The 12,290-nt window shown below is 36.8% G+C and overlaps 1 long non-coding RNA gene across 2 annotated transcripts in view; it reads right to left on the bottom strand.

Moving 5' to 3' along the window:
- Positions 1–1,752: 1,752 nt before the first annotated feature.
- Positions 1,753–12,290, bottom strand: part of LOC109144701 — a 30,363-nt gene continuing 19,825 nt past the window's right edge. For both annotated transcript variants that reach the window (XR_002045611.3, XR_005602389.1), the window contains 3 exons: positions 9,358–9,460; positions 3,307–3,399; positions 1,753–1,827 (listed from right to left, as the gene is read on the bottom strand). This is a non-coding gene — a long non-coding RNA (uncharacterized LOC109144701). The remainder of the gene's footprint in view (positions 1,828–3,306; positions 3,400–9,357; positions 9,461–12,290) is intronic.

Below are 12,290 nucleotides of genomic sequence, written 5' to 3'. Positions count from 1 at the left end.
GTGTATTTGTAGATAGGACTAAGTGGACTGTGGAGCAACTGACATGCAGTGCCATGAAGCAGGTCCTCGAGTGGATTTTGTTTTACCCGGGATCCTTTCTGTTCCTCACTTGTATCAGCATGTGTAAGAGTGCTGGGAAAATAGTTACAAAGAGTTCCTATTATCTAAGGTTCCAAAAAACTTTTTGGTTTTTGCCAGATACTGCTTCCGTTTTGTGTACACTCCTGATTCCTCTCTTACTTCTAGATCTGGAAAATTACTTTCAGAAACTGGTCTTGCCACCGAGTGCCTTTTGAGAAGCACATATTTGATTAGAGTAATATAATAAATATCATAAAAGATAATAATGAAAATCCTACTGAGAGCCCTTCCAGATTATCCATTGGGTCCAAAAGCTTATAACTGATGAACGTTCAATTCATATTCAAATTTTCACTTGAATACATAAAAATAGTGAAAGAAATGAGTAATTATATTCTCTTCAAAAGACTATTTCCATGCACATTTACACACAATATATATATAAAATATCAGAATAGCAGTAGATGAGATTCCTAATAACCTTAAATTATAGAATTATTTATGCACAGTATTTTTCCTATGTGAAGACGAATTTAAATTAATGTTATATTTAATTTAAACAAAGTACTTCTTTAACATGTTCTTTTATCTCTAATTTTCATGAATAAGTATTTTAGGTGGCCCAGACTTTTGCAAATAATAAGTAGCAGCTAATTTTTTTAGTTAAAAGCTGTGACTAATTAATTTTCATCACTGGAAATGAGTATTACAAAAAGCACAACATTCAAGGAATATATCAAAAGATAGTATATATGTGTGTTATCTTAATTTTGTTACAGTTGAGGATAGAGAGTCTTTTGAAGTCTGCTTCTCACAAAATACACCCCTGTATATAAACATATTGTACATAAAACACTTTACAAGTCCCATCTTTATGTTAGTGATACATCTTTCATGTATAAACATACATGTAGGTTTTTTGATTAAAACATTCCATGGCCACGTGAATTAGTTCCTAAAATCTGTATTCTTTCCAAATTAGGTTTGTAAAAGGCTGTTAACTCAATAGTTCGTGCAACGCATGAGATTTTTAATTTTGCCTTTAAGTTGTTTTGGTGTTTCAGTGTTAAAATTTAGTGAACAGAAAAGCACCCTCCAATCTTGCAATACTGGTGAGCTGAGGGTTTCCAGACCAGGGCGTGAAGGCACCAGAACTATTTCACTCTTTCCAGAATCAGAATTATTTTGAATCCTATCACCAAGCAACACAGAAGATGCAGAAGAGACTCCCCAAAGACAATGGTCAAACACCCGTGGGGATGAGTTTCAGAATAGGCTTTTGAAACAAAGCAATTATTTTAGGGAAGAAAAAGACACTGCACTTACTGAATGTTGAAAAGATTGAAGGATGTTCAGGTAAGAAATTTTCTGAACATTTTGAAAAGAACGTACTCTTTCTTTAGTAAAATATTTACTCTGGCTTAGGAGTTAGGTGTTTTAAATTTAAATTGCATCTCTGTGGTATGTTTAGTAACTATAACAAAGTGATTTCTTGGCACTAGTTTGGCCTTCAGTCTGATGGCTTGGCTAAGTGTATGCTAATAAAAATATTTATTCTCTGGTACAGATGAACTTTTAGAAAGATATTTTTAAACTAGGTAAAGATATGCTAACTACACAATTACACATGCAGCTGTTTGCTGTCTTAAATGTCAGTAAATCTTTCATCTCACCTTTTTCCCCCATCTCAATTTGCAGACAATTTTTCAAGGAGAAATGGTCTGTCATGTTGATCTGTAGTGGAATCTGAAACACAGTGAATCAATGCTGTTACACACAGAAGACCTAAATACAAGTGAGACACATAGGGAAACCAATACCTGGAAATCAGAGACATGATTATTACTTTGCAGGTTAACTTAGAGAGAAGAAAGGGATGAAGGGTGAATGCAAACTGAAACCAAACAGATGAACACATCAGACTTAAATATTTTACTTATTCTCTTAAGAGTCTAAAAGAAGAAGCAGACTTAAACAGCAGTCAACTGCAACGTTATCACCCCACTCAGCTAAACAGGATTCTCAGATGTCGAACAAAGAACCCTACTGAGAGCTTTACGTGTGCTTGAGTTCACACTAAGTGTTCTTGAGAAGGGCCAAGTGTTCCAGAGACAGAATTTAGTTGCTTAAGTTGGGGAGGATGGTCACTGAAGACCCTTGCTGAGTTGCTCGGGTGTGCTACAGTCTACACCTGTAGGGCCAGCACTTTGTTAGCTGGCTCTCTGGATGCTGCCTCTGTTTGCAGTGAAAGGTCCCTTGCCTCTTCCTCTCCTGAGAAAAAGCCAGCATGGGTAGGGATGGTGATGTTTAGACTTTTCATATTGAACCTTAGTTGTTAGAATTAGTAACAGAGAGTTTAGTAACCACTCTTCTGTGGCATTTATTTGGTTTGGCTTCCATTTCTTTTAACAGGTATGACATTTAAAGCATTTCCCCACCCCCCCCCCCACCCCCCCCACCAATGCACTGCTTTTCCAGTCAGCATAGGTGTGAAACCTGGAACAGAAAAACAAAGGGGCTGCAACATTATGAACAAGTAAGAAAGAAATATATGCTCTGTGTCATTCATTGTTTCAATGTCAAATCAAACTCTCTCTAGACTATTCTTTCACATCAAACCAGAGGATGACTGGAGAGATGAAAAAGAAACTCAGTTCTCTTTGGCAGCCCTGGTGAGAAGACACAGCTTTGTTCACATATTTTGGCTAGTCCTTTGAGCTTCTTCTGCTGATGTAACCAAATTTCAAAGAATGAAATCCTAAGCAAAGTCATGACATCAGCGTAAAAGTAGAATATGTGCTCACTTTATATGTCCTAACAAAGCAAATACTCTCTGGTAAGACCAGTAAGACTGGTAATGACATTTTTACACATCATCTAGGCTTTAGTCTGCAAAGAAGGCTGTGTAAGTAACACAACTTCAAACTGAAAAAGAATAAAGACTTTTCCTTGCTCTCCATGTATCCTCCTCTTCCTCCTACAAAGTCAGCAAGAGAGTAGCAGCTAACAAGAAAACAGCCTTTGCAGTGCCAGGCAGCACAGAGATCTCCAGGTTACAGCCTGTGCTTTTCTGCTTTGAAGTGAACATAAGTGCTGCAATCCATGCTGGCTGAAGGGCTGCACTTCAGTCAGGTCGAGTAGCTCAGGAATGTACATCACAACAAATCTCAAGTGGAATTATGCATCTTCCAGAGTTAAATGTGAGATGAAACCGTGCTTATATACCTGGTTTGGGGAATCTTCTACATTTGAAGTAGACGGAGAATGGGAAGCAGAAGCAGAGCTTCAGAAAGCAAAATTAGGTGTCCAGTGAGCTGCCTGAGAAATTAAAGGATAATTAAATTAAGCTTAGCTCTGCTTCATCCTATATACAAACAATTTGGATAATGCAAATATGTACAAATGACAGTTCCATTGCATGCTGTATTGAGATACTGCTTCTCAGACTTTTCCTTCTTTGCATTTTGCTTAGTATGCTGTCACTTGCATTAACAACAATATCGCATCAGGAGATTTTTTACCCCATAATGAGTACTTGCATTAAAATGTTTTTAAAAATGTCTGAAGGGTTCACAGTGACCAAACGTCTCTGGTAATAGCACGACATAAATTTGAAGGAAATCTTTCTAAAGTACAGTTGAAATGAACCAGATTATATCACACTACACCGTACTGTGTTTGCATTGTGAATGGTTTGGCTTGAAAGGGACATTAAAGATCATTTAGTTCCAACCCCCCTGCCAGGGACAGGGACACCGTTCACTAGACCAGGCAGGTCAAGGATCTATGTAACCTGACCTTGAACACTGTCAGGGATGGGGCATCCACGGCTTCTCTGAGCAACCTGTTCATGGGTTTCACCACCCTCACATTAAAGAATTTCTTTCTAATATCTAATTTAAACCTGACCTCTTTCAGTTTAAAGCCATTACTCATTGTCCTATCACTCTATGCCCTGTGCAGCTCTTTTGGGACTCCGTTTAGGTACTAGAAAATGATATAAGGTCTCCTCAGAGCCTCTTCTTCTCCTGGCTTAAAACCCCCGACTTTCCCAGCTATCTACATTGGAGAGGCGCTCCAGCCCTCTGATCATCTTAACAGCTCTAATCTGGACTCCCTCCAACAATTCCATTCCAAATTGTTTTCATGCTTAAATGAATTACCTCAAAATAAGTATTATATTACACAACAACCAAATTCTTGTATCTTTTTCCTGAGGTTCCATTTATGCATTAAAAGTATGCCTCTGTACACACACAGAAACATATGCTTTCCTATTAACAGCTTTCAGGTAAGTTGGCCTCTATTTAATGTACTCTTGAATGTGATTTAATGAATCGTGACTGAAAAGTAGACTTCCAGAGATATGTCATTGTCAACACATTCTGTCTCTCTGACATGTCATTCGTGATCATGCTTACCCTGGATGAATGGTCTTATGTTCCCTTCTAACACATAATTACTGATCTGACATGCAAAGTTGACAGAAAAAAATCAACACATAACAAGTAAAAAATGATGGGACTTGTGCTAGTTCCTGCCATGCCATGCCATGCGGTGCACTCCAGTTCCTTCTCCTGACTACTCAGGTGTCAGCACTGCTGATTTCTTCTAAATTAAATTATGAGGTATTTGACATGTGAAACATGAGCCTACTGTCTGGAATTAACTGAAGTCCTTTATAAATTATAGATCTGATCTGAAGTAGGAAGACATCAAATAGTTGAGGACAGTAATGCATTTCTGTGGTTTATTAGATTGCTAGGTGTGTATCCACATGGGAATGGTTAGAGCTAGAAAGCATCTGTTGAAGTCAAAGGCAAATATCCTTTTTCTTTCCAAGTGAAATAAACTTTATGTCTACTACAGAAATGGTTTCATATTCCAAGACACACTGTGCTATCCTTTCACTAGGGAACAAAGCCACTGACCACATCAGCTAGAATATAGTCAGATTGAAGTCTGAAGGGAAAAAAAATCTGTAGTTTCAAGTGAGAATATTTGATCATAAAAATTTCAGATGTCCATGTTTTCTTTTCTCATTTATTCACTTGTGCATCTTTAGGAGAAAAACCAGCAATTCTGCAATGATGTCCCCAACTCCAGCACACCTAGAGTCCATAAGAATGACACCCAAAATTGCTTAAAAATTATGAAATTCTTGCTGTAGAATTCCATTTCTGAAAATGTAAAAATTATCTAAGAAAAAAATTCCCGACTTGGTAAATATACCAGAGTGTAATCAATCTGACTGTAGGAGTCTTTCCTTAGGACAATCATATCTTTGGCAAAAAAAGTAAAATAAAACGATGTAATTATTTTTAAATTATCAAAGCCATTTAACTCTAAAGAAAGTGAATCTATAAAACTCTCTTCTTCAGTGCCATCAAAATCAGTAGTTCAAGTCCAGGGTTTTGATCAAAAATCATTCCAGACAAGGATTTTCAATCCTTCAAGGCAAAATTTGCATTTTTAAGTCAATATTTAAGTTCCTAGTTGATTATGAATTATAGTAGTAGGAACTAAATTTTCACAAATCATGTCAGATTAGTTAGATTTTCAGTATCTGAGAAATTATTTGATTTGTCTGAAAAAATTATTTGCAAAGAAATTATGGTGGGGGTTTTTTTCAGTACTTGTTTACATGTGTTTTACAAGCCCAGGAGATAATATGGAAGAGAACAAACTGGTCTCACACAGATTTCAGTGAGACTGCTCCATCACCTGCAGTGAAATGTCCCTGATATGTGCCAAAGCAAGACATGAACCAGGCTGGATTTTCAAAGTCCTTCACTGCTCATCATTGGCCTCAGTACTTCTGTTCCATCTTGTCTAGCCAAGCATCTGCTACCAGCATAAGCTCAAAATCATTAATGAATCATGCATTTTTTGCATTTTTTTCCAAGGTCTTCACCCACAAGTTTTTGACTTGATCATCTCTCTATGCTTGTTTTTATTTTACCTTATTGCTTAACACACTCTTGCTGCTTTTATCTGAAAAAGGCTATAAGATACTCAGTCAAAATGATAAAAAAATTAGAAATAAGAAATCTTGGCATGTAAAGATAACGGATCTATGAAAATTCAGAACAGCTATTATAAAGAAAAAAAAATGGGGGAGAAAAGGAAAAAAAACAGTACCAAAAAAAAAGTACAAAATCCTCTATGTTTTGCTTTATTATAGACTTGAGTCTAATCCAACCATCTGGTCTTTCAGTGCATATCTATGCACCCAGGAGCAGACACAATGTAGCCAGCAAATGAATGTTGATAGTTTTTCTATTAGATTTCTGGCGTAATGCTCTCAAAGTCGAATGACAGTGGTGGGCAGCTTTCGTTCTGTGTGCCCTGGTTGCACACATGGCTGTCTGGGCACGGCCTGGGGATATAAGACCTAATGTGTGCTGAGGCCCTTCATTTCAGTGAATAGCATTAAATGCTTTTGGAGAAAAAATGAAAATAATGTCAGAATATCTTGTTCAAACTTTTTGCAATTCTTGATTTAACTCTTTTTTTTTTTTAAATAGCTCTTTTTTTGAAGACTGACCCTTTATGTTTTGCTGTATTTTTTAAAGATGCAGCAGTTTAAAATATTTAGTAGTTCTTGTAAATATTAAGCATAGCTCTAATATAACCCCAAATATCTTGATTTCTTAATTTTTTTCCAGTTTGGTTATGAATATAAAAGAAAACTGTGATTTAAATAGTGGTAGATTCTATTTACTGAGAGAGCATGGGAGGAAGTGTTCTGCACACCCGTGCAAGAAATAAGAATCACAGAATAAAGGTTTGTTTTTTAAATTATGTGGAATGTGTCCTGGAATTTCTTTTTCATCAGCTGACCATCCGATCAAGGACAAGATAACTGAAGCAATTTTGCAAATGGTGACACTCTTCTTATCCCGTATTTTGACTCACCAAGTGAAGAATGGTTTCTTTTTCAAAAATACTGAATTATTAACACATCAGTAGATGTTGTGACCAAAATGTGATTAATGTTATTAAATATATATTGAATGCATATGAAGCCAGAAAATGTACCTCTTGGCAAATCTGGTTTAAATCACAGTTCTGAATTTAGACACCCCAGAAATCACAGAAATTAACTGCCATGAGTATGTTAAGTATGGTCTTCTGATTTTTGAAGTTATGTCCCTTGCAAATAGCAAAGTGCTCGGGCTTCCTTAATCTGACTGAAATAGAAATGAGTGTAACATGCAGTAATACATATGCTGTATAGTAATATCTGAATATTTCTTTGACACTAACTTTGATTTAAAACATCTTAGCGAGAAATGGGTGTTTAAGCAATCATGCCCCAGCATGAGGAAAAGAATCTGTAAATAGCCTGTAGAAATAAAATCAATGTATATAAATAGAAGTACTATTTAATAGTTTAAACAAATATTTCTTTGAAGAATACTTGTACTGACTGGCTGATGAATGTTTGTAGTTCATGATTTACTGATTGTCTGTCGTTAAACTCTGTGCTTTTGGTTTCGGTGGACTTTTCATCCCCTCTATCTTATATCTTGAAGGTACAATCCATTGTTTATTCTGGATATACCATATGATAAAATATTTTTGACATGTAGTACAAACATCCCGTGAAAGATAATCTTTTTAGGTTGTGGTAGGTCTTTTTGCTGCTACATGTTGTGATTCAGACTTACAAATGAAGGATGTGGAACAGCATGTGGGGATGCACTGAGAGTACAAAGAAGTATCTTTGTAATAATGTACCTCATGGAAGGTTCCATGGAGCTTCAGAAATTGTCTGGATCCAGTTGTCTTCATGATTTTGGGGTTAGAGGTGTGAGATTTGAAGCACCGTGTAGGAGAAGAACATTTTTAGAAATAAAATTTCTCTATTTTCTCTAATACCTGTATTTTCAGGACTGTGTATTAAAAAAAAAAACAAAACCCAGGGTTAAAATTTTCACAAGTGGCTTTTTTGGTCTAATATTGTTCCTTCTGTATTCTAAAATAAGCATTTTAGTACTGATCTCAAAGAGTGCTTAATAAAATAATATATGTATACTTTTGAATATTCAATTTTAGATAATTCAAGAAATGATAATTACTCAGTTGTTATGTTCTAGAAGTAACTTGGAGGATAGAAAACTCCTGTAAAATAGTGTGGTCCATCTAGGAAAGGCATCGGTCAGTGAAATCAAGAGAAATTGACCATCTTGGGGTGTTGGTAGATGGGAAGCTTGATGTGATCCAGATAGGTCAAGGAAGAATGGTTTTAAACTGACAGAGGATAGGTTTAGACATAAGGAAGGAGTTGTTTACTGTGAGGGTGGTGAGATCCTGCCACAGGGTGCCCAGAGAAGTTGTGGATGCTCCATCCCTGGCAGTGTTCGAGGTCAGGTTAGATAGTGCTTTGAGCAACCTGGTCTAGTGGAAGGCGTCCCTGCCCATGTCAGGGGGGGTGTAACTAGATGATCTTTAAGGTCCCTTTCAACCCAAACCATTCCATGATTCTATGATGATCTAAAAATGGATATTTTATTTCTTAAGTGTAAAGTAAAGATGCTGTTAACTACTGCAGTGAAATTTTCAGATGAACATATGAGAAGTCCAAGGAAATCAAAGCTGTATTACAATTACAAGATCTATATTTCATCTGTGAAAAGAGCTGCTGAGAGTGGGCTGCTGTGCAGTTAGTTACTAGGGAAGGGTGGGTGGAAAACCAGCAGAGAACAGAATGTCTATGAGGTTGAAAAACCTATCGTGCCATAAGAATGATCACTGGAAGAAACGACTATGGACTGTAACGAAGTTGAAAGAGATCACTGTGTAATTGTGAGGCTCAAACAAACAATATGTAAGGCAGAAAATTAGATGGCAAATATCTGATATTTATTCAAGCACATGGTGATATTTTCAGTAGTTTCTTTTATAGAAATAATTTATCTGGGCCTTCCATACATTCCATTGTTTAATCTGAATATTTATTTCAAAGTGGTATTAACTTCTTTGCGTAGCTTAATGGCATTCCAGCTTTGTAGTGACATTATCCTGATTACATCTCAGTCTGTGATCACTCTGGAGTGTGTTTTGTTTGAATGTTCTGGAAAATGAGGGGTTCTGGGTCAAGAGTATACAAGAGAAAGAGAATATACCATATATAGAGGCAGTCTTAAAAATGATCTGGTAATTATTTTAAAATAAGCATCTCCTGAAGAAAAATGTGAAATGAGTATGGTATTTTGAATCTTGATTTCCTATCCACATTATAAATCTGACATTAAAGATTTGTTGACTTACAGAATGCGCTCCACCAGGGTTTTGGGGGGAAGTGAGGAAGAGATGTTTGTTACGGATGAGATCCCTCTTGTCTCACGAAAAATCTAGTAGGCATAATATTTATCTGGATTTATTATAAGGAAGAAAAATATATTAAAGCTGAAAATACATAACCCATATAACCATAATTAGTTATAATATCTATACATTTGCATTTTTTAAAGTGTTGGTTCCAAAAATAAACTAGTCCCTTTCAATTATGAGCATTATCTCTGCCATGAGCCATTATATTGTTGTACCTTTCTTGGTCCAAATAGCACAAGGGGTATTTGAAGCAGCAAAATAAAACACCTAATTATAATAAAGGGTAAAAAAGCAACAGTAACCTATTGTTCCACATTACGGACCAGAATATATAACTGTGACTATTTTTAAGCTCACTATTCTTCAAATTTATATAAAACTAATTTGTTTAACATTCAAAACTTAATTCATAGGAAGAATTTCCAAGACACAGGCAATAGATTAATTCCCTCAAATTAGACTCTTGAAGTGTATGGAAGGAACAAACACCAGGAGTTACCTGTTTCTTGGAAACACATAAATGTTACTTTGTCTGCAACTTTTATAAACTTCTAGTACACTTTGTGTCACTCTCTCCTCCTGAAGTCAAAGTGGGAAAATACGTAGTGTATGTCCATCTGAGCAAATTGATGCTTATGCACTATGTCATATGCCATAACGAGCAGCTATAAATAGATTTTGGAAGAGGTCTGGATGAAGCTAAGGGCCAGATCCAAAAAAGGACTTATGTGCCTTAAGAAATACTTGGAAGAATTTAGTGCCTTAGTGATCCTGAGAAGTGCTAGGCTGCATCTGTTTAACTCCAGAGATGGTTAAAAAACCATATTATTGTATATTTTTGAACAATGTATATGTCACCAGATACCATGGCCTGATTCTATAAGTGCCCAGATCTGCCCCAGTTTGACATAGTGGTTGTGCCATTGAGTGCTTAACTCATGCTTAGTACATGGTGTCTGATCATAAAATGTCTTTGAACCCTTCAGGATAGGAAAAGAACTGTGACTGTCTCTCATGGGAAGCCTGCATCAGAGGGCAATGTTCCCTCACAGGATTATAAAATCAAAGAATCCTGGAATGGTTTTTCTTGGAAGGGGCCTTAAAGCTCTTCTAGTTCCAATCTCCCTTGGTGTCCCAGGGACATCTTTCACTAGACCAGGTTGTTCAAAGCCCCATCTAACCTGGCCTGGAACACTTCCAGGGATGGGGCATCCACAGCTTCTCTGGGCAACCTCTGGCAGTGTCTCCCTGACCTCATAGTAAAAAATTTCTTCCTAATATTTAATCTAAACCTATTCTCTGTTCTTTTAAAAGCATTACTCCTTGTCCTATCGCTATGTGGCATTGTAAAAAGTTTCTGTGCATCTCTCTTGCAGGCCCCCTCTAGGTACTTGAAGGATGCTATAATGTTTTCTCAGAGCCTTCTCGAGGCTGAACAACCCTAATTCTCTCATCCTGTCTATGTAGGAGAGATGTTACATCCCTCTGATCATCTCTGTGGCCCTCCTTGTGCCTCACTCCAGAAGGTCAATGTCCTTCTTATATCCTGATCTCTTCTCTGTCCATAGTAATATTTATAAGGAGTGTCTCAGTTTCAGAGGAAAGTAAGGAAAATGTTCCTGGGCTAGGTAGCCTGGTGAGGAGATCAGCCAACAAAGAGGAAACAAAAATGACCTAAAAATATCTCAGAGAGCAGCGGGAATCAGTGTTGCTCAAGCCATCTTCTCTAAGTGCTGAGCTGCTGTGGAAAAGGCAGCTGCGACATTTCAGATCAGGTTTTAAAAGAGCAACCTTTGATTAATTTGCAAAGGAAAGGAATGCACTTTAAACTCCACAGGAAAGAGCCATGGGTGAATACCTGGCCAAATAAAATGTTTCCTTGCAGTCCTGACTGTCATATATTGGACAGGAAAATTTGGTGTCCCACCCACCAATTCCAAGGCAGTCAGATCTGATTAATTGTAGAGAGCAACCTATTGCCCATGTGGGTGCAAGATCCTACTTGATTGCTTAGAAACCTTCATTTTTTCTGTCATTCAAAAGATCTGCATTTCAGTTTTTTACTCCCTGTTCATCCAGCATCAACTGGCCATTGCTGATTTGGAGTTTTGTCTTGGCTCACCTCAGGTCGGTCCTTTAACAGAACCTGTAAAAGCAGTGTGCTGTTTCATGATAACCTTTTTCTCATGGCATTTTTTCTCCCTTAGTCACAATGACACCTCAAAGAACATTCTGTTTCTGTTGGATTTTAATCATAACGTAAGAGCAAGAAATTTGATGTGCTGTTATTTGAGGACCTTTATTCAGGCTGCCAATTCTTCCAGTGCCTAACAATCTTCAGGGGTATCAGTGAATGTGTACAAGATGGCTGAACTATTTCCTGAGGAAATACACACAGGTAGAAATATGCAGAAATGAGCCTTTTTATTATACTTTTATTAAAGTTATGTTCTTTAGTCCTGGGCAATCAAGGCTGCATGCCAGATGACTTCAAAATTATCTCTTGTCACAACAAAAGATATATCAAGAACAAATCAGCCTGATTTCAAAGTGTTTTTCCTATTCGTCTGTATCCCTGCATTCATGGAGCTCTCTCCAGCTTCTACAACTCACCTACATTTGGAAAAAATCACTTACAGCATAGTACCCAATTTCATCAATGTAATGCTTTTGATGCAGAAATAGTTTCATGAAGACTCATTTTAAACTCTTAATTTGAAATGAAATTACTTTATCTTCTGTTGCTATACAGGGAATTCAGGAAATTTAGAAAGACTGGCCAAGATTTCAATATCTTCATCACAGATATTTAAAAAAAACAGTTTTACAGTCATACAAGAGAGATGCCCAAATCCCAACCTGGGCATGGC

This window comes from Corvus cornix, chromosome 1, assembly GCF_000738735.6.
Source record: "Corvus cornix cornix isolate S_Up_H32 chromosome 1, ASM73873v5, whole genome shotgun sequence".
NCBI lineage: Eukaryota > Metazoa > Chordata > Aves > Passeriformes > Corvidae > Corvus > Corvus cornix.
Note: the sequence above shows the minus strand (reverse complement) of the source record. Positions and strands in the feature narration are given on the sequence as shown.